General features: G+C 54.1%; 1 pseudogene; it reads right to left on the reverse strand.

Annotated features, from left to right (window-relative positions):
• Positions 1-8,685: 8,685 nt before the first annotated feature.
• LOC118526925 (acyl carrier protein, mitochondrial pseudogene) lies at positions 8,686-13,123 on the reverse strand (annotated as a pseudogene).
• Between the last annotated feature and the right edge of the window lie 10,302 nt (positions 13,124-23,425).

The raw sequence follows: 23,425 nt of genomic DNA on the forward strand, positions 1-23,425 counted from the left end.
CTGAGATGGATTCGTCCAGGGCGTAAGGTTGGGTTACCATCAGGAAGTCAGTAAGTATAATCGGCCACATTAACAGATTAAGCGCAGGGTGGGGAGAAGCACGTAGGCACAGAACAAACATCTGATAGAATTGGACATGCACTTTTTATAAAGTCATAATCCACGAGAAATAGACAGGAACTTCCCCAACCTATTAAACGGCCACCACAGAAAACCCTCGTGTAAGAGCAGGAACAGGGGCAGCTGGGTGGCTCAGTCGGTGGAGCGTCCGACTCTTGGTTTTGGCGCCCGTCATGATCTCAGGGTCGTGGGATCGAGCCCCGCATCGGGCTCTGCGCTGAGCACGGAGCCTGCTTGAGATGCTCTCTCTGCTCCTCCCCCACCCTGCTTGTTTGCACTCTCTCTCGCTCTTGCTCTCTCACACAAGAATAAATAAAATCTTAAAAATAAATCAAGTCTGCACGGAGTTCACGTTCTAGTGGGGCCTGACAGTCAGTAGACCTGTCAACCAAAACATCCTTGCAGATACTAACAAGAGCTGTGAGGAAAATAAGATGGGGTATCGCCAATGGGCCTGGAGATGACCCTAGCTAAGGGGGTCACGGAGGGCTTCTCTGAGGCAGCGACATCTGAACTGGGACCAGAAGAGGAGGCAGCAGCGAGAAGTCCCAAGGCTGGTGGTGTAAGGCCATGAAGAAGGCTTGGGGCTGGGGCACGAGGAAGGAGGACAGGGGACACGGGACAGGGTCAGGAGTGGACTGTACTCTCCTTGCAGTGGAAAGTTTGGAGCAGTCTCTTCTTTTTCCAGAAGTTTGACTATAAAAGAGAAAAGAGGCAGGACAGGAGCTTGGGGAAGGAATCTGTATGCACAACCCTGAAGAAGACGGAGACTTTGTCCTCAGTTACCTGTGCCCCCACCTTAACCCCCACCCCCACCCCCAGCTGCTCTCCCGGGTTTGAGCGGCAAACCCATTTGTTTGTTTGTTTGTTTGATCATGACATAGACGCCTGTAGTTCCCCCTAATGATAATTAGCTTCTTTACCCCTTAGTTCTTCCATGTGTAAAATGGCATGGAACCTATGTGCCTTCAGGAGGTGCTGAGTGTAAGGCCTCTGGGCCCCCAGAGAAGCTGTTTGCCAGGACTCCAAGCTTCCTGCAGGCTCCAGAGCAGCCCACCCACCCTCAGGGCCCTCCGGGATCCTCACAGTAACCCTGACGGTCCCATGGGACAGGGGAAGGGGCCTCCCAAGCTCCCGAGGAGGCAGAGAGAAATCCGGCGCAGGGAGTCAGGCTCGGCTCAGATTTGCCGCGGTCCTCCCAGAGCACACACACTGTGGCCAGAAACGTGATCCTGAGTCTCAGAGCCCGCTCAGATCTAGCTTCCAGAAAGCCTGACCGCCCCCCTCACCTGTCTCAGGTGTTTGCCAGCCTTAGCAACAGGGAAGGTGGTGCTTATCCCAGCAGGCACGCAGAGAATGAGGCAGCGTGCAGAGTGACTGAGCACAGCTGACTTTTTCAAGAAAGATGACCATCAGGGAGCTGAGAGACCGCGGCCGGTGGCTAGAAACTGGGGCCAATGGAGAAGCGTTTGTTGTTGGTTTTCGGTTGTGTTATCTCTTAGGATGAGGGAGTTGAGAATGAGCTGGATGCTGACAGCAAGGAGCCGGTGAAGGAGAGAGCAAAAGGACGGCGGGCGGCGCAGGGTGCCCTGGATGGGGGAGAGGTGTGCTCACGGCACAGGTGGAGGGGCTTTACACGGGAAGCAGACAAGGTCTTCCTTCGGAACCAGGGGAAGAAGGAGCTGAAGCACAAGCAGGTGGTTGTCCGTGTGAGGCAGGAGGCAGGATCCCGGCTGTGGCCACGATGGGGATGGGGTGCTGGTGGTTTAAGAACTAGAGAATGGTGGAGACAGCTGACCAGGGAAGCAAGGAAGGCTGGATGGCCAGGCCGCCTGGGAGCGCGGTTGACGCTGGACACACGTGTAGCGGTGCCGGTGTGCCCCGATGTGAGACTTTGCTCCGCGGTGCTCACCTGCCCAGATGCAGACAGAAAAGATAGGGGATGACCGGGGGCCAGTGTGACAGACGGTCGCCCGCCCACACGTGGGCGTGACTCACCAGACTCCCCAGTTACTGCGGACATGAGCGGTCTTCACATCAGAACAATCTGTTTTGTTGGCACTGTTCTTCCAGGTTGGTGGGGAAGCTCAGACCAGGCCTGAATGATTGATTGATTGAGTGATTGATTGATTTTAAAGTAGGCTCCATGCCTAGTGTGGAGCCCACCGTGGGCCTCAAACTCACGACCCTGAGATCGAGACCTGAGCTGAGATCAAGAGCTGGATGCTCAGCCGACCGAGCCTCCAGGTGCCGCCAGACCAGGTTCTTTTAATGTGTGTGCCCCTTCCACGATTGGGAACTTCACGACCCCATGAGGCATAGAACACTGCGTCAGAAAGCTGTTGGTGCCCATATGGGGTGTGCTTTCTGGGTAGCCCCCCAGCATCTTCTGAACCCACTTCTTTTATGTTGGGGATTCCCCACCTCCCAGAGGTAGGTTCTGGGACCTGCCTGCCTGACCTCCTTTGCAGCCAGGGCCGCAAAGGTTGGACCTGGCCACCCTCCAGAACTAAACTCAGGAGACAGCCATGAGGAAGGTACCATCTGCCTCGCAGGACCCCCTTTGTTGGCAGGGCTGGCAAGGTTCTCAGCATGAGCCGCTGTGCGGATAGATGTCTAGTGGTGGACAGACCCACCTCCCGCCTGGGAGCAGCCCAGCTCTGTGATTGGCATATTCTCCCTAGTTCTGGAGAAGTGCTGTCCAACAGACAGGGAGGGCGAGCCACAGAAGTAATTTTCAGTTGTTTAATAGCCACATTTAAAAAAATTTAAAAGGTGAGATCATTTTAATAGCATATTTGATTTAACCCCATATATCCTAAATGTTATTTCAACATGTACTCAATATTAAAAAGTATCCGTGAGATCATTTGTATTATTTTTTACACTAAATCTTTGAAATTCAGTGTGTATTTAATGCATGAAGTACACCTGAATTCAGACTGGCCACGGTTCGGGGATTCACGTGGCCAGTGGCCACTGTATGATAGCAGATAGAGTGCCCATCAGTGGCCTCCCAGCATGACCGTCTGGCCATCCCAGGCATCCAGCAAGCTACCAAAAACTTTCCATAAGGTCCTCTCCTGTTCAAGTGCATTACAAGTACTATGATTTACAGCTGACGACCATTTGGGGATGCTGACCACGAGGAAGAGGGACGTCTCCAGGGGCACAGACATGTCCTCCTTCCTGCTCGCCGTGGATCCCCGAGGCCCGGAACAATGCCCGGTTCTGGCTGCTTAAATACGAGTTGCATGAATGAATGTGTGAATGTGGAAAACGTTCCTCCCTCGGTGAATCTCCCGGTATGAATTCTTGACCAAAGCTTCCTTTGACCAATTTCCTGGTGGTTACTAGACATCTTCATGCCTTTTCATGAGCAGACCTGAGTCCAGCAGCACATGTGGGCCTTGAGCAATGGTGCCTGCTGTGGGGGACGTAGCAGGAAATCGCGGCTTCTCCCCCAAAGACCGGCTCTGGGAGCAGATGACGGAGGCCAGTGGCTCCCAGAGGGCTGGGGGTCTGACTCTGAAGGGGGACAAGGGACTGAAGCCAGGGGCCGTGGCCTGGGGCATCGGCATTTCATGCCACCTCTCAGGTCCACAGATATGCTGTGGACACTGCAGTGGGCAGGAACGTCCGTCCGATGTGAACTAGAAAAATCACCCAGACTCCTGGAGTCTGCGCAGACTACAGAAGCCCAAGGAGCAGCGGTGCGGCTCATCTCCCCGGCAGAGGGGCGTCCCGTGGGGCTCTGGGCTTCTGTCTGTCCAGGGCACGTGGAGCTATCTGCTGAGAAGCCGAACTTGGGCAGGAGCCACCGACCAGCAGTGCTGGGGCCAGAGGCCGGCTATGAAAAGCTGACCCCTTCCTCCCTGCCTGCCAACTGCATCTTCTCATCTCAGGAAAGGGAATGCAAGCTCACAGGATTACCGTGCGGGTTAAGTGTGAAAACACAGGTAAAACTCTGCACGGGGCTGGGCACACCAGAGGTGCTCAGAAATTCCCTGCTGGCTTGGTCCCTGGAAGCCCAGCACAAGTGTTGTCTTCTGCATGAGCTCTCTCGATGCCTCACCCCCCGCCGGACACAAAATCAATCGTTCCCTGGAATCCCAAGGCCCATTCTTGACAGCGGTAAACACACACACACACACACACACACACACACACACACACACACACGAATAAAGGAAACACACAGTTTGATGGCCAGGAAGAGCCGTGAGCTGATTTCTTCACCGTTCAAACCTGAGGGCTGTGGCAGCTGAACTGAGCATCTCTAAACAAGAACCCATTTTAAAAAATCATTTACTTCGAGGGGATCAGAGGAGGCTGATAGATAACGACCCCACTATATTCCCAACACAGTTAAACATTCTGTTAGCCTTTCAGACAATCACGTTTATTCATTCATTCACTTACTTCTTCCTCATTCATTCAGAGTGTGCAAATGAGGACAGGGCAGAGGTGAGAGGCCATCAGAACTGCCCTAACCCCAGACCTAAATCGTGCCCTTAAGAGGTTATCATTCCCGGGGCGCCTGGGTGGCTCAGTTGTTGAGCGTCTGCCTTTGGCTCGGGTCACGATCCCAGGGTCCTGGGATCGAGCCCCACATCGGGCTCCCTGCTCAGCGGGAGGCCTGCTTCTCTCTCTCCCGCTCCCCCTGCTTGTGTTCCCTCTCTCGCTGTGTCTCTCTCTGTCAAATAAATAAATAAAATCTTTAAAAAAAAAAAAAAAGAGGTTATCGTTCCCAAAGAAAACCAGGCCTAAAAGGTTCTGACCGATCGCAATTTGTCCAGTTCTTCCGCAGGACTGGTCTGGAGTGGGAGCCCCCGCACAGTGCGTGGCTCTGGGCAGCGCGGGCTGAATGCCGGAACAGCAAGCTCACGTCCATCATCTCTGACAGGGTCCCCCAGACACTCCACGAGCGAAGACACCACCCTCCAAAAAAGGCATCATGGCGCCTGGCTACCCTGAGGACCTACACTGTGGCCACTGTATGTTGATATAATTATATGATCGGAGCACGAACAGTGATTCTTCCAAAAGGAAGTGTGGCAGACGCTCCAAGCCCCGCTGGCTGACGGGGTGAGGCATGGCATCAGCACCCCACATCCCCCCGTCAGGGAGCTTCCTCCAGCTGCAGGCGGCCTGGCCAGCTTGGCAGAAACACGCCTTCCCAGCCCTGGCCATTCTCAGCGGTGGCTGGCAGGAGATGGGGTTTGCCCCGGCTCCTCAGCCCTCAGGCAGGAGAACTCCCGGGGGGCCCGTTCTACGCCAGCCCCAGAGGCCCCAGGATCAGCCCTGTTGCCCCCAGAGGTAACCTGCCTGACATTGTTTTTACTGGCTCGTGCCTTCTGCCTGTTCCCCACTTTACGCCCCAGTTCCTCTAGAGGTATTCCTGAAAAATAAACCTCTGGCGTTCAAATCTTTGTCTCCGGTCTGCTTCGGGCAAATCCAAACGAGGACGGGGCATATCGCCAAATATCAACAAAGGCCCCTGGAAATCCAACTGATTCTCGTTATCAGAGACAGTCTCTCTCCTACCCCCATAAAATAATCCAGCCTCACGGTAAACTCTGAAGCCTTTTGTCCTCACTCTTCACGAACCTCGTGGGAGGAAAGGGGACGACAGGTCAAATTCGGTGCACACTTCATTACTTCTTTCCCTTAGTTTTGACTCTTTTAGGCAGAGACAGGATTTCACATCTAAAGTTGGGGGTGAGCGTTGAGTGCACACTGATAGGAATGCCATTGTCCACGCCACGAAGTTCGTTGTTGGCTTATAACTTCTCACTGTGGAAAATCCCGAACATAAACAAAAGTAAACACAATAGGATGATGAGCCGCTACGTGCCCGGCAGCAGGTTTGGCAACGATCAGCTCATAGCCAACATTTATTTTGTCAGTATCCCAGCCACCTCTCCCCTCTCCACCTCAAATCACCTTGGAGCAAAACCCAAATACATTATTTCACCGGTAGGATTCAGTATCTCTAAAACATAAGGACTCTTTTTTTTATAAGCATAAGCATAACATCATTATCGTATCTAAAAATAATAGTTCCTTAGCATCACCAAATATTCAGTGTTCAAACATCCCCAACTCTCTCATTATCATTACTACTATTTATAGTTTCTCATTGTTACTATTTAAAACTATAAACTATTGGGGCGCCTGGGTGGCTCAGTCGTTTGAATGTCTGCCTTCCACTCAGGTCATGATCCGGGGGTCCTGGGATCAAGCCCCACATCGGGGTCCCCGCTCAGTGTCCCCACTGCTTCTCCCTCTCCCTCTGCCCCTCTCACTGCTTGTGCACGTGCGCACGCTCTCTTAAGTAAATAAATAAAATCTTAAAAAAATAAAGTAAGACTGTAAACTGCTAGTTCACAGTTTACTGAATTATAATTTAAATAAGGTCCATCTCTTCTGACTGGTTACATGTCTCTCAAGTCTTCTTCAGTTGATAGGCTGCCCTCCCTCTCTTTTTGTCTTTCCTTGCAAGTTACTTGTTGAGGAAATGTGGTCATTTGTTCCTATGAAACTTCCTGAGGTCTGGGTCTCACTGATCGTGTCATCATGGTATCATTTCACACGTGCTCCTGTTCCTCTGTGTTCCCTAAAGTGGTGATCAGATCTAGAGATTTGATCAGATTGGGGTTTAAGTTTGTTCTGAGACTTCTTCATGTGTGGTATTGGGAACTTCCATCAGGAGGCACACAGGCTGATTTTCTTTATTTTCTAGTTTCTATTTTGATTAAAAGAAAGCTGTGACAGTCCCATCGTCATGGGACAGAGAACTGTGACTCACCTTTTGTAACTTCCGTGGCTGACTTGGCAGGTGCTTCTGCGCTGCGGCCTAGCCTGTCCCTGACAGCTACAGGGTTTTCCTGCTGGGTCAGAGAGAGGGCAATGTCAGAACGGGACAGGGGCCGGCGAGGGGACCGCTTCCGCCATCCCTCTCACCTGCCCTGGCACACGCTGTGAGGACGCCGCTCCAAAGCCAGGGGGAGGCTCGGCTGGCTAACCACGGGTAAGTGGTTCAATTTCCTTGAGCCTCAGTTTGCTCAACTGTGAACTGCTATAAATAATAATCTTTCCCAAACAGGGTTTATAGTGGACCTCGTTAATGTTGTGGTCACCCAGCATCTCTTGAGAACCCGTGCTCTATGTGCCAAGACAATTTCCCAGCCTCCTACTTGCTCCCTTCGGACCCCTGGCTTCTGGGAGCAGACTCAGCAGGAATGTCCATCAACCACCTGCATCAGAACACCCCGGGGGGCACCTGGGAGCATGCAGCCCACCCAAGCCCCTGGAGAGGGACTGTGTCAGGGAGCCAGGGCCGACCTAGGACAGAAACACAGGCCCTCCGATTCTAAAACCAGACAGAAAGGAGAGAGAATGCGGGGCAGGAAACAAGTCTGGCTTTGACTCTCCTAATTTTTATTGTCATCTCCGTCTGGTTCCCATCAGTAAAAGAAAAGCAAAGCCCAGGACTGGCCCTGGCAGGGGCCTGTGGAGGGAGGTGGGGCCTCTGAGAGTAGTCTGAAGCTCAGGTTTCTTCCTCTTGCCTCCCGGGGAGGCTCAGTGCGCAGGGCACCTCAGGCCTCCCGGCTTCCCGCACAGACATCCTCCTTAGAGGAAGGAGCTGGGTGAGTCAGGAGAGCTGCCTCCTTTGAATGGCTTAGGGAGGAGCGAGGGAGGGCCCGGGCGACCTGTAAAGGGGCAGAGCCTAATCCTGCAGGGAGGGAGCCACAGGGAGGCCAGGACCTCCGTCAAAGGGGAAGTAAGCACCTTCCCTCTGCCCCACAGGACCTGTTAGGCTGCTGTCTTTAGCTCCTCCCCAGGGCCTGCCCAGGGCCTCTCGGGCAGAGGCAGGTGGGCAGAGAGGTGACGGGAGGGAAGACGCTGCTCAGCCCTGGGGAACTGACATCTGCAGGAGATGGCCGGCTTCTCAGGCCAGGAAGGCAGACTGTCGGTCCACTGCTCTGGAGCCAGACCGCCCCGTCCCTCAGCTGATACGCACTGCATCCCGGTCTCCTCAAGGCCATTCTGTACCGTCCCCCAGTACTTACTCGGTTGCTTAGCTTCAGATTTAGGAATAGTGCAGGAATCATCATCTGGTCCCAAACTCCCACCGTATAGACGGGAACCTGAGGTCTGGAAGAGACAGGGCCTACCCTGGGCCGTGCAGTATTACGTGCTCATCACCTTCTGTCACGGCACGCTGTGATAGAAAAGTAACCTACTTTTTAAATTATTTTACACACACATACACGACACACATATATGAAATATGAATTTCTAATATTTTGCTTAATTTGATAGTATTTCACAAAATACTAAAGGAAATCTCTTTCTCATTGCTATCTCTCAGCACCGGCTAGGACCCAGGCTGTTTCTTATTTATCCCTCCAGGGATATATTTGATACGTAGCAAACAGTTACTTTTATTTGTTTGTTTGACCTGCTCTGACAATTACTTGTTTTTATTTTTTAAATTTATTTTATTTTCAAAGGGAAAAACAGACAAGTTAAATACAAGTCTAAACAGAATTACTGTCAAAGGCAGCAATAATGCCAAAACGTGTTGTCACTTCCAGACACCCACCAGCATCTTCTGACTCTTCTCTCAGTGAAAAAAGGGGGTCTGACATTTTATTCATATACATCCTTCTTATCTGCAATGTGATCTATAATTTCTTGTGGACCCATTAACTTCTCTGCATCTGTATCAGGAATTTCAGACCTAAATTCGTCCTCCACGGCCATGACAATCTCCACTTGGTCCAAACTGTCTAAGCCCAGGTCTTTCACAAAGTGGGAATTGACCGAGAGCTTTTCTGGGTCAGTCTTGTCATAGAGTTTCAGGACGTAAAGAACGCGGTCATGATTCCCTCTAACGTCAAAGGGGGTGCATCACGATCCTGGCGGTACCACTGTGTGCCTGGAAACTGCGGGAGCGCCGAGGCTGGCCGTAGGGCCCCAGGCCTCGTCCTGCCCCTGCAGGGCACCGGGTGATGCTGAGCGGCCGGCGTGGGGACCCGGGCCAGTGGCGCGAAGGCTGTGGGCAGTGAGTGGACACCAGCGGAAAGGACACGAGCCGCCCTGGCTACGCCAACCCAGGATGCACTGCCATGGTTCCTTTTTTTTAAAGCACAAACTTTGGGGGCGCCTGGGTGGCTCAGCCGTTAAGCGTCTGCCTTCGGCTCAGGTCATGATCCCAGCGTCCTGGGATCAAGCCCCACATCGGGCTCCCTGCTCAGCGGGAAGCCTGCTTCTCCCCCTCCCGTTCCCCCTGCTTGTGTTCCCTCTCTCACTGTGTCTCTCTCTGTCAAATAAATAAATAAAAGCTTTAAAAATAAATAAATAAATAAAATCTAGGGAAAAAAAAGCACAAACTTTGTGTGCTGGACCCGCTGCTCTGTGCTTTGGTTTTGCACATAACAAATCTTGATTATATCATTTAATTTTAGTACCTCCCAGCCTCATTCTTTTTAATAATACATAATATTTATTTATTTTTTTAAAGATTTTATTTATTTATTTGACAGAGAGAGAGACAGCGAGAGAGGGAACACAAGCAGGGGGAGTGGGAGAGGGAGAAGCAGGCTCCCCGCTGAGCAGGGAGCCCGATGTGGGGCTCGATCCCAGGACCCTGAGATCATGACCTGAGCCGAAGGCAGACGCTTAACGACTGAGCCACCCAGGCGCCCCAATAATACATAATATTTAATTGTATGACTGGAGCACAATTTTTTTGACTAGCCTCCTATTTAGGTTCTGAGCTTGAGAAAAACGGTTCCGTGAAGATCCTCGTGCAGACGGTGTATGTCTTTGGGCACCCGTATACGTTCGGGGTGAATTTCTGGAATTTGGAATTGGAATTGGACAGAATTTATATGTTTGATCGAAATCACCATTTGCCCTCCAAAGGGTTGTACCGGTAACTCCCCACTAATAAGGTGTGGTGGAGCCTGTTTTCAGACCCCTGTGCATTCACTTCTGTTGTTTTTTGCTTTGCCAACCTGATAGGTGAAAAATGGTACCTTGTCGTTTTAATTTACATTTCTTATATTATGGATGAGGCTGAGCATCTAAGATAGAAACCCAGAGGACAGTTTTGTGCATGGAGTCGGGTCTGGCCCCCACCCCAGACTGCGCCACTGTGCTCCCCCTCCCCCGCCCCAGCGGATGCGAGGTGGCTGAGCAGCCTGGCCCTCTCTCAGCCCTCCCGAGAGCCAGCTTCCCCGCCCCCTCACCCGGGATGAGTAACAGTTTCTCCTGGGTGCCTGAAGAGGCTTGCTTTATTCAGGCACCCTGGTTTGTCCTGCTCTTCTGTCCCTGAGGGCTGGGACTTGGCCTCAGATGCAAAGGAGGGATTTGCAGCAGGGGAGTGGTGAGATGAGACCTGCTTTTATGGGAAGTAGAGCTGGGGTAGATACGGGGTGGGGAGGGGGCTGCAGCAGTTCGGGTGAGCCAAGCCGTGGGGCCTGGGGACACAGAGGCTGAGATACATCAGAGGTGGCCATGCAGGACTGATGGGGGGAGGTGGAGGAGGGAGAGAGGCAGTCAGGGGAAAGGAAGTGAGGGCGGAAGACGAGTGAGCTGGAGTTTGCTTGTGGTGTGGACGGAGGAGATGAGGAAATGTTTGTGGGGTGAATGTCTTCCTAGTGGCCACAGGACTGGAGCGGTCACATGGCCAACTGAGGGATGATTAACTCAGCTGGGTCTGGCCACAGCAGGTTAAAGCATCTCTGGGGTGTGTCCTGCTCCTGGTTTCCTGGAGAACAGTGAACACAGAGTAGCTTTACTCCTGATCAACCACCCTGGTCTCACTGCTTCCGTGGCACCTCCTCCCATCCCTCTGGCTCAGGGAAGCGTGGACTGGGGAGTGGGCTGCTGGCCTGGTGGCCAGACCAGCTGGAGCTGGAGAAAGAGCAGTGAATTGGAAGCGGGTGTCGGGGGGCGGGGGGGACGGGGAGACGGGGCTCCACTGACCTCAGGCTCCAATCAGGATTCTAGGGTGTGTTTGCTGCTCGCCTGAGAGCAGAAGGTAGCCAACCAGACCTGGAGGCCGTTGCCCATTCCAGGTCTCTGTGTTCTAGATCCTTCTCTGACTTTGGCCCATGTTTCTTTCAGCTGCCGCTCTCTCCCCCAGTCCCAATCCCAAATGAAGGAGCACCGACGATAAGCACCTTAGTCTCTCTGGTAGGGTTGACAGATCAATTTCAATTTCAGATCATGAATAATCTGTTAGTATAAGTATATCCCAAATATTGCATGGGACATATTTATACTTTTTAAAAAGTTGCTTATCTGAAATTCAAATTTAATTGGGTGTCCTTTTCTGAAATGCGCCAACTCTGGCAACCATGCCAGCCCTCCCACAGCAGGGGGGAGACAGACCCCTGCCTGACCACTCACAGGCCTGGTCCTCTAGAGGAACCGCCACCTCACGGGAGCGCCCAGGGCTTCACGTCCTCGGGTCTCACGACCACACTCCGCGGGGGGCCTTCACGTCCCTTTCTGGGGGGAGTCTCGTCCCTCGCCCCTCCTCTCCAGAATCTAAGCTCCTGGCCAGCACCCACTCAGATTGGGGCCTCAGGGCCAGGTTTCCAACTGCTGCTGAGGCAGGAGGAGAAGGCGAACCGTCTGAGGCCCCGCATGGAACAGACAGGAGGTGGCACTGGGGCGTTCAAGGTGATTTGGAAAGCCAGCCCCTCTGGGTAGAGACCTGCCCCCTCCCCAGATCCGAGCTCCTGGGTCAGAGACCCAGACCTGCCCTTTCCCCCCATCCGCACTCCTGGGGTAGAGATCTGCACCCCCTCCCACCGGCCCTGCTGCAGGGGTAGAGACCCACGCCCCTCACCCTCCATCCACACTCCGGGTGTAGAGACCCAGGCCTGTCCCCTCCCTTCTCCACCCCCTTTCACACTCCTGGGGTAGAGGCTCCCAGCCACCCGCAAAGGGTGGGGTCACGGCTACACCTGGGACACCCCAGGGGGCAATCCCCCAGTGGGCAACACTTCATGGCATGTTAGGGCTGCATGGGAAGGCCTGAGAAATCTGGTCAAAATGAGACTTAAGTAAATTGAACCTTATTTTCAGATCCTTTACCTCAATGTCTCACCTGCAGTTGGCGGAGGCTGCTGAATAGGTGAGTTTTGAGTTTTGCTTCTCCTTTTAATGTGTCACAGGAAGCTGGGGGTGGGGTGGGGGGTACTTCAGGCCACCAGGAACCCAGGAACTTTACTGAAAAGCTATAGACAAGCAAGCGAAGCCATGCGGCTGTGCATCATCTTCCCGCACAATCTGTTTGGTAACTTCGCCTTCTTATCTCGCTCTGTCCTCTAAGTGGCCCCGTGGGAAGGTGCATGAGGACACTGGAATGACCACAAGTTTCAGTTTTATTTCAAAGCTGCTGCAAAGGGAGATGCTTTGGAAAGATTCAGTCGAAGGATGTCCTCTGAGTAGAAATTTTTAATATGGAAAAAACAATGAGATAATCATTGTCAGACTGGATGTTAAAAATCTGGGTAAGCATCATTGGCCTGCTTCCAGAAGGAAGGCTAGAGTTGTGCATAGCTCTAACTTCCAGAGGAAGTCTTCATCTCAGTAAAGCCTACTTAAAACCACCCAGGTCCTCTGATCAGGAATGCTAATAAGGGAAGGGTCAAGGACTTTCATCAGGCGCAAAGTTCTGCCCCAGGTGAGGCCTGGGACGATTTGCACAGTGAGACCGGGTCCTCTGGGTCTCATCTGTAAGAGGTGCCCTGGGGCCAAGGAGCCATTGGACTACTGTGCAGAGCGGTGGGGAGTGGAGTTGGGACCAGCGTACCACGCTGGGAAGCATCCATGCACAGCCCACTCCGTAACCCGCACCTGCACTCTTCAGCAATACCCAAGGCAACAGAGTGCGTAGGGCCGCCAAAGGACATGCCCAGCATGCATCCCCAGCCCCCCCGGGCACCCTACCCCACCCATGCCCTCACCGCCCCATGCCGCCCAGCACCCCACCACCAGCCGCTGGCTGCAGGGCTCCCCTCACCTGAGTGGAGGAACAGCAGGCCGGAAAGGCAAGCTTTCCGTACCTGCGGACACCACCTGGCCAAGCTCAGAACTGTGCACTTTGTTTCTGCAGCTTTCTAGCTGGTCAGACAGGCTTCTTCTCTTCTGGGGTGAGCCCCTTGAGTCTTTGAGAACCCCATCAGCCTCCCAGACACGCCTGCATCTCTGGTTTGTGGGGTCCAGCACGCAGCAGTTCCGGCCTCCAGAGCTGGCCTCGTAGGAGCGCTGTGGGGTCAGCGCTTGGGGTCCCCCCAGCGAGGAACAGGGACTGGTGAGGTGGGGCTTTCTCTCAGGTGCTTCTGTCTGTAGATGAGGCAGGTGGCTTCAGGAGGTCGCCAGCTACAATCCCTGGGACTTTAAGACAGAGGCAGGACCCTGTGGAGAAAATAGCCACCGAGACCTGGAGACCTACTGCGTCACCTGCAGCAGACGCTGGAGACATGCGAGGCCATTTCTGGTCGCTGCAGTGACGTGGGGTGCCCCTAACGTTTTGCGCCTGTTAGAGCTCTGGGACCAGTGGGGTTGGGAGCTGGTTCCATCCAGGAATTGTCCGCACCCAAACACAATAATGACCCTCTGAGAAGCACCCGTAGGACTGAATGAAATGCCTTCCAAGGGACTTTTCAGTTGTAAGTGACTGTCATTTTAACACACAGTGCACGTAATATATGGAATACCGGCAAAATAACACCCGGAAAGGAGGATTCAGGTGTAGGCACACCCAGGTGTGTTCGTACACATCCAGGCACACAGGAGTGCACACAGGCATGCACACGGCTTGTGCACACGAACACTTACATTTACACGTGGGAACAAGTGGCAAGCAATCCTCTGGGAGAACCTTGGCCAGTAATGGACATAGTGAGCTAAGCAGGGAAAGGGCCGTGGGGGCGGGGGGAGAAGGGAAGGAGGAGAGAGGAGGGAGTCGTGGGGACAAGGTGAGTGGAGAGATTGGCCTGCATTTGGAGACACCAAGAGGCACAGTAGCCCCACTTTCCTTTCTGGAAACTCAGTCTCTCCTTGGCCAACTAGAATCAAGCCTCTCTCTGGGCCTCTGCCCACCAGCAAACATATTTGGAGCCCAGAAAATGCCATTTGTTTTGAGTGATGGAGTCAGCTGGTAGCTGGCGGGCACTGGTCCCTTGGGTTGATTTAGACCGCTAAGGATGCGTGCAGGCAGAGGGGTGAAGGATGCTTCTGCTGGTCTTGAGTATCCTCTTCCTGGACCACTGGCTCTGCCCTGATCTTACCTACCTCCTGCTGACAGCCTGCCCCCCCGCCCTCTGGCTTCCTCCCACTCGCTACCCTCCTTGACCGTGATTCCCACCCACCTGAGGATTCAGCTGTATTCCATGAACACCTGACCCAGCAACCTGTCCCCCAGGTTTCTAGGTCTGTCTTGGGCCATATGTGTGATCCACGCTGGACAAAGTTCCCATGCTCATGGGCACAGAGGCAGGAAGGGGCTCAGAAGACCTGAGGCAGAGAGAAGCTGTTTGTAATTAACAGCCTAGGACACAATTGTGGGAATAATTAACACATGGGTATTTTTTTTAAAGCATCACATTTAAAAAATCACCACTTACAGTTCTATGTTCTGCTTCAACCTCAAGAACAGCCCCAAACACATGGATGTGTTCATGCACATCCAGGTCCAGATCAGTGTGCACAGACACAGACAGACACCAGTGGGGCTGTGCCCGCACCGCAGGTGCACGTGGACGGGGTCGTGGATGCACCGCAGGTGCACGTGGACGGGGGTCGTGGACGCACCGCAGGTGCACGTGGACGGGGGTCGTGGACACATCACAGGTGTACGTGGTTGGGGGCTGTGCACACATCACAGGTGCACATGGACGAGGTTGTGCCCGCATCACAGGTGCACATGGATGGGGGTCGTGGACGCATTGCAGGTGCACGTGGACGGGGGGGGTCGTGGACACATCACAGGTGCACGTGGACGGGGGTTGTGGACGCATCACAGGTGCACGTGGACGGGGGTCATGGACGCATTGCAGGTGCACGTGGACGGGGGCTGTGCACACATCACAGGTGCACATGGACTGGGGTTGTGCCCACACCACAGGTGCCCGTGGACGGGGGCTGTGCCCGCATCACACGTGCACGTGGATGGGGGTCGTGGATGCATCACAGGTGCACGTGGACGGGGGGTCGTGGATGCATCACAGGTGCACGTGGACAGGGGTTGTGGATGCATCGCAGGTGCATGTGGACGGGGCATCACAGGTGCACGTGAACGGGGGCATCACAGGTGCACGTGGACGGGGGTTGTGGATGCATTGCAGGTGCACGTGGATGGGGGCTGTGCACACATCACAGGTGCACGTGGATGGGGGCTGTGGATGCATCGCAGGTGCACGTGGACGGGCGCTGTGCATGCATCACAGGTGCACGTGGACGGGGGTCGTGGACGCATCACAGGTGCACGTGGATGGGGGTCGTAGACGCATCACAGGTGCACGTGGACGGGGGTCGTGGACGCATCACAGGTGCACGTGGATGGGGGTTGTGGATAGATCGCAGGTGCACGTGGACGGGGGCATCACAGGTGCACGTGGACGGGGGCACGTGGACAGGGGCATCACAGGTGCACGTGGACGGGGGTTGTGGATGCATCGCAGGTGCACGTGGACGGGGCATCACAGGTGCACGTGGACGGGGCATCACAGGTGCACGTGGTTGGGGTTGTGCACACATCACAGGTGCATGTGGACGGGGGCACGTGGACAGGGGCATCACAGGTGCACGTGGACAGGGGTTGTGGACGCATCGCAGGTGCACGTGGACGGGGGCATCACAGGTGCACGTGGTTGGGGTTGTGCACACATCACAGGTGCATGTGGACACTCACAGGTGTGTTGGTTGCACTCACTGGGCACGTTCTCTTTAAGCCTCAATCTCTCTAACCCCGACCACCCCTACCTGCAGGGTCTTCCTGGAGGAAGAGCGGGAGGACGAGGGGCATGAACTATCCATACCCCACTGAAAAGGCACAGCCTCCAGTAGCAGTGTCCACCCCCCATTTGGCAGACTTCTCCAGGAGGGGGTGAGCAGGGTGGTGGGCTGGAGTCGGCTGCTCCCGGCTTGTGTGAGCGGACTGGGTGTGTACCTTCCCAAGTCTGTGTGTTTGGTGATGTTGATAGTTTGGCATGGTGGGAGAATTCATACCACAGCACTTGGCAAATGCTCCGAGATCCCCCTCCCCACTTAGTGGGGTGCTAAACATCTCCCCCTGCACACCAGTGAAACGGAACAGAATCACTTTATTTCCCAGATTTATTTGGAATTGCTCAGCCACCCTACTGTGCATGTCATGGACAGGAGAAATGCAGGGGCATAGGGTGGGGAACGGTCCCTGCTATACCAGAGGCGGGCTGGGTTAGGTGGAGCGGGGCCCCACCCTTTTGACTTTTTTTAAAAAAGATTTTATTTATTTATTTGACAGAGAGAGACACAGCGAGAGAGGGAACACAAGCAGGGGGAATGGGACAGGGAGAAGCAGGCTCCCCGCCGAGCAGGGAGCTCGATGCGGGGCTCGATCCCAGGACCCTGGGATCATGACCTGAGCCGAAAGCAGACGCCCAACCACTGAGCCACCCAGGCGCCCCCACCCTTTTGACCTTGATGCACCTTGGCACCCAGTTGTGACTCTTCCCTTTTCCTGCAAACCTGTTTCCTTCTCTGTCACAGTCTGACCCCCAGGTCCAGCTGGATTTCTGCCCACTTTGGGAGGGGTCCTGGCTGCCCCTGCAGGTTGTGGGGAGGGGGTCTGGAGCCCAGGGAGAGCCCCAACTCTGCCCCTCACCAGCTGTGTGACTTTGAGTGGGTTACCTGAGCAGAGCCTTGCTCCCTCTCTCCGAGAAAGAGGAGTACTCCTATTTATGCCGGCGCGGTGCGCACTCAGCAGCTTGGGCTGGCACAAAACTAACAGTGGATAAAAGGCAGTTTCGTTCCCCTCCTCCCGTGCAGTGCGGGCCAGATTGCTGGCACCTCTGACCAGCCTGAGTCACCGTAATTGTAAGTGCACCAACTTGGCCAGACTGACCGTCAGCTTGGACTTGAAGAGTCAAGATTCATGCTGTTTACAAAAGAAACACCTAAAACAAGGATATGGAAGGTTGAGAGTAAATAGAAAATACTAGCCGAAAGAAAGCTGGTGTGTTTCTATAAATAGCAAACAAAATGTTATTTAAGACAGAAAATATTTATGAGGGAAAACAAGAGGGCCCACCTCATGATTATAGGAATGACCTACGAAGTTGTCTCTCTCAAGTTGTATTACCTGATGACATATCCTTAAAACGTAAGGCAGATATCCAGAGCGTGGAAGGACCCCTCATGGGACAATGGGAGAAAATGTTTACAAGTCATGTGCCTGATTAGGGATTTCTATCTACAATGTATAAAGGACTCGTAAAACAACAAAAAGACAACCCCATTTAAAAATGGGTGAAGGGGGGCGCCTGGGTGGCTCAGTTGGTGGAACGTCTGACTCTTGATTTCGGCTCAGGTCCTAATCTCAGGTTTGGGGGATTGAGGCCCCCGTTGGGTTCTGCGCTCAGTGGGGAGTCTGCTTAAGACTCTCTCTCCTCTCCCTCTGCCCTCCCCACTGTGTGCGCGCTCTCTCTCTCCCTCTCTCTCTAAAATAAATAAATAAATCTTTTTTAAAAATTAAAAAAAAAAACGGCTGAAGGATTTGAACAGACATTTCTCTGAAGAAGATATAACTACTCGGAAAGATGCTCAGCATCATGAGCCGTCAGGGAAATGCCAAGCACAACTGCAGTGAGGTACCACTCCACACCCCCTGGGACGGCTGGAATCCAACGGACAGAAAGCAAGTGTTGTGACTGGAACTCTCACTCGTGGCTGGTGAGAAGGCGGAAGGTGCAGCCGCCTTGGGAAACAGCCTGGAGGCTCCTCAAGCCGGTAAGCGGGGAGCTCTCCTTCCCAGCACCCAACAAATACATTGAAAACATAGGTTCATCTAAAAACTTAGGCATTACTCATAATAGACAAAAGGTGGCAACAACCCAAATGTCCATCAAGTGGTGGACAGATACATAAATTCTGGTGCATCCGTACAATGGAATGTGATTTGGCCATCAAAAGGAATGAGGTCCTGACCCACGCATTAGTGGGGACGAACCTCAAAAACATCACGTTGGAGAGAGAAGCCAGACACAAAAGGCCTCGTGCTGCATGATTCCATTTATATGAAGTGTCCGGAACAGGCGAATCCAGAGAGGCAGGAGGCAGACGGGCGGCGGGGAGAAGCTGGGGAAATGGGAGGCGCTGCTAATGGGTGTAGGGTTTATTTTTGTGGTGATAACATGTTTTCAAGTTGATTGCAGTGCTGTTGTAAAGCTCTATACTAAAAAGCATTGATTTGTAAAATTTCAATGGGTGGGGGCACCTGGATAGCTCAGTCATTAAGCGTCTGCCTTCGGCTCAGGTCATGATCTCAGGGTCCTGGGATCGAGTCCCACGTCGGGCTCCCTGTTCAGCGGGGAGCCTGCTTCTCCCTCTGCCCCTCCCCCTGCTTGTGTTCCCTCTCTCTCAAATAAATAAATAAAATCTTTAAAAATTTTTGAATGGGTGAAATAGTGCGGTTTGTGAGTTATATTTCAATAAAGCTGAATTCTGTATAAGGGTATGTATGTGAACGCATCTTCGTTTCGTTCTGCCTGTGTGTTCCTCTTCTGTCGGAAGGAAGCTCTCCCCTGCTTGCCCTCGGGGGTTTGACAAGGACCTGGAGGCAGTGTTCCCACGACTTTCATTAAGCCTGGGTCCAAATGTGTCCCTGAAAGGGTTCCCCCTTCTCTTCTGGGGCTGGGTGGGATCAGGACGAGGGTCCTGGCGAGAGGCGTAACCTGCTGGATAGAACATTTTGGCCACTTCAATGTGTGCAGTAAAGTTCATTCTCACTGAAGGTTCGGGGTCTTGGGATGTGTCACCCTGAAGCCCCAGGCTTCCCCAACCCCCATTCCCCGGCTCTGGTTCCGTCTCTCAGAACCCACACTGATCTCCCCTGGACTCGCGCACAGCAGTTTGCTGAGTATATTTTGTGCGTGACGGTCTTGGGCAGGTCAGTGCCTCTCCCTGGGGCGCTTCTGTCCCTCTTCTGCGACCCCCGAGTGGCCTGTTGGCAAGTCTGGCTGATGGCCTGTTTGGGTGGAGCCCTGAGCTCATAATGGTTTTAACATTTGCTTTTTTAGAAGAATACATTTCCCCTCCTCCCCCAGGACGTCCCTGCGTCTCACCAGAGGAATTCTTCTGGCTGTGACTGCTCGCACCTCTGACGGGGCCTAATGACAAAGCTGTGCCTTGTCAGAGGTACCTTCCCGTGGAACATGTGGGCGCCAAGAACACACCCAGGGAAGGACATGGCCCTGCCCCTTGGGACAGAGGGAAGAAAGGGGGATCCCCTTCTCCTTTCTTATCCTCCTTCCTCCCGCCCCGATGCTGCCACAGAGGAGGGGTCTGCGCCAGAAGAACCTGTACGGTAAGTCTACACCCAATGGGCAGATGGGAAGACTGAGGCCCAGAGAACCCAGAGTCTAGCCCCAGGTCCTTTGCCTGGCTGGTCGTGTCACTGGAGATCCCCCACTTGAGGGTCGCCCCAGAAGGCATGTACTGACCCAAGTGTCCTTGGAGACCCTCTCAGTGGTGAGCTGACCACCTAGACTCTTGGGCCCGCCCCGGAACTGTCACGTAGCTAAGGCTGGTCTTGTCTTGGTGTTTAGCGACACCTGGTGGTCGCTGGCACCCCAGCGCCGATTTGCCTTAAACCTTTGCCTTTGCAGATTGACCCTAAGAAGAAAAGAGCTTATGAGGGCACGTGACTTTACTTCATAGAGAGGGTTCAGAGACTAGCACTGACCCGCCTGAAGCCACACAGCAATTCCTTCCTTTCTTTATTGGAACGAGCACAGCCTGAGTGCCATGCACCATGGCGCGGGGGGTGCAGCAGCTGCCAAGACAGACAGTGGAGGAAAAAAATGAACAAGTAAACAAGAAAACCGTCAGACTGTGATATGGAGGTGGGACAGAGAGTGACTGGGTGACTTCCTTAAATGGAGTGGTCAGGGAGGGCTTCTTGGAGGAAGTGACATTTAAGCTGATATCTGAATAAGAAGAAACCTGTGGTGCAGAGATCTCACAGAGCAGCATTCCAGGGGGAGGGGATGGTCAAAGTCCCTGAGATGGGGTTGAGCTTTGAGGAACAGAGGAAGCTGCGCAGCTGTAACAGAGTGAGCAAGGGGAAGGATGATAAGATATGAGGCCAAGATAGCAGGGTCAGGGACAAGATAAAGGGCCTGGAGGCAGGGAAAGGGATCTGGTTTTACTCCAGCCACGGTGGAAGGCCTGGGGAAAAGGCGTTCTAAGCAGGGGAGTGATTTTACAAAGATCAGGGGCTGCGGTGCAGCCCGTGGACCCAGCAGGGAGGGCTGTGGTGGGCCAGTCAGCTTCCCACTGCAGCCGTGCAGGGGAGATATGAGGGGGCCCGTCTAGGCCTGTCGTGATGGAGGGGGAGACAGGATGGACTCAAAAGTGTTCTAGAGGCGCGTTGGCCAGATTTGCTGAAGGACTGGATGTGTGGGTGAAGGAAGGAAGAGACTCACTGCGCGTTTCGCCTGTGCCCCGCGTGGATGACCGTGCCAATAGGCCCGAGAAGCCTGAGGGAGGGGGGGTTTCGGGGGGAGGAACCGGGAAGTCTGTTTGGGCCCCGTGCATTTGCGATGCCTGGCGGACATCCGGGTGGGGGCGTCAGGAGATGGTTGGAGATGTGCGGAGGCCTGGGAGTGGGGAGGATGGAAAGAAGCAGGGGTTGAAGTCTCGGGCAGATGAGGGGTGACCAGGAGGCCCACTGAGGGCGTGGGCAAGAAGTGCTTCTGAATTCTGGGCCCATAGGAGCTGTGAGATCATATTATTGACATTTTAATGACTTTATTGAAATGTCATTCACATGCCATTCAATTCACTCATTTAAAATATACAACTCAAGTGCGGTTTCTTTTTCTTTTTTTGATATGTGCAGCCATGACCATGGTCAATTTTAGAACATTTTCATTACCTCCAAAACAAGCCCTGTGCCCTCTGGCTGTCCCCCTCCTCTCCATCCCCCACCCACAGGGAGCCGCCCTTGTGTGCAGAGCTGAGGGCAGCCACGCACAAGCCAGACTCCCTCTGCGCGGTCCCAAAAGAAGTGTGTGGGGTCACGCTTTCAAACAGCGAGAGTTCTAGCTATTTTTCTGGTAAAGGCTAGAGTAACAGAAACACCTTTGCTAAAAGAGAGAGCCTACTCTTACTCCCAGGCTGGTGTGGCTGGTGCCTGAGAAGCAAGCTTCCTTCACTCATTCAGAACGTCTGTCCGTCTTGCTGCTCTGGTCAAGGACCCCAGGTGAGGCAGAAAGGGCTCACACATTGCCTCTCCCTTAAAGGGCTCACTGACCTGTGCAGGAGACAGAAAATCCCAGTAATGAGCAGTAAGCATCATGATAAAAATAAGCACCCAGCCAAGCCTGCAGGCTTCCTGGAGGAGGTGACCTCCGAGTGGAGTTTGGAAACATAACCAGTAGGAGGAATATCCAGAACTGCTACCCAGTCCTGAGATCCCAGGTGAAGAGGGGTCTCTGCTGGCACCAAGTCCTGGCTTTGCGGGTGCAGCTTCGCCCCCGGGGACCCTGCAGTCCCGACGCGGGTGCAGCTTCGCCCCCGGGGACCCTGCAGCTCTGACAGCGGCGCCACAGGTGTCGGGCAGACTCATGTCCGGCTTGTTTTGTCCCCTGCATTATTTTTGTGTGGGATGATAAGCCCATGCATGTCACTACTTTCTCCTTTCTTCTATGCAATTACAGAAATTTGGTGCATGCAAAGAAGACAAGCAGGTGGATTTGCCAGGAGGGCAGAGCACAGTTTAGAGCCAGATGGGGCACTTGTGCCCAGAACCAGTTTGCCAGCCGTGTGCGAGCCCTCCAGCCCCATGATGCTTCGTGCCCAGCCTGCTCATCTGAAAGTACGCATGCCCATCACAGCCAGTCCCCGCACATGGGAAGTGCTCTGTCATCAGTACCTGCCATTATAATTACTGGCCAGTAAAGAAAGAAAAGAGGAGGTAGGAAAACCATCACCTGTAATTCTCTGAGCCGGGAGGGGCTCGGTGAACCCTTTGGGTATATCCTTCCGCACTGTCCCTGTGTGTATATGCTATCCACGTGGCCGGTCCACCATGCGGCATGCGGTGACCTGTGTCCCGTAGTCACCCGTGCTCGCTCGTGTCCAATTAGCCCCCCGGCCCCGAGTGACCCAGGAGCTCCGAGGGCTCCCCGCGCCGGCGGGCTTCGTGCCTGCGGGTCCCGCTTGTGGCCACAGGGTGTCGCTGTGGAAGCCAGGGCCCCGCCGGTCCCCACCCCCGGAAGGATGCTCCTGGGCCTTTTTGCATCTGAAATCGTGCTACGCTCCGCGAGGGGTGCCCCAGGCTGGAGGCCCCAAGCTTGCGGCTCTCGGCGTTCCGCAGCTCTCTTTCCCGCACACCTCCCGCTAGCTTCAGGAGCTCCGGGTAGGACAGTTTCTGGCACCTGCCCCCTCCCAGACCCCGAGGTGGTGGGGATCCCCAGTAGGAGCTGGGCGAGCCCTCCAGCCACACCCCCTGTTCCCGGGAACGTGGCTGCCAGTTCGCGGACTCCGCGGTGGGCCAATCGTGGAAGACGCTTGCTCGCCCAGCGGCCACCTCCTTCCGTGCCTCCCTCACTAACGGGGCGGCCTCCTGCGGAGCCCAGCCTGCCAGTGGGTCGGAGGGAATGCCCCTGGGGCATTTGTGGGGGAGGCTTCCTCCCTGATCAACACACATGAAGGGGGGCCGGGAGAAACCTTCCTTCTTGTGCGTGGCCAGCCTGCAAGCTGGTGTCCAGCGAGGTCCCGCCCGTGGTGACGCCCCACGCAGTGCCCTCCCGCGGTGGACCAGGCTGGCCTGCGAGACCGATGGAGTGCAGCAGAGTAGGGGCCCCCACGTGAGGTCGATGCAAACCAACATTAGGTGAAGGGTTGTCTGGAGGCACCATTATTTACGACCAGTGCCCGGAAACCTGGAGCCCAGAAAGTTGCCCCTTTCCTGACAGTGTCATCACCACATTTGCTCTTTTTAATTGTGGTAAAATACACATCACACAAAACGTACCATCTTCACTGTCTGTACGTGTTCAGTTCTGGG

The sequence above is a fragment of the Halichoerus grypus genome, chromosome 2, assembly GCF_964656455.1.
Source record: "Halichoerus grypus chromosome 2, mHalGry1.hap1.1, whole genome shotgun sequence".
In the NCBI taxonomy this organism is placed as follows: Eukaryota; Metazoa; Chordata; class Mammalia; order Carnivora; family Phocidae; genus Halichoerus; species Halichoerus grypus.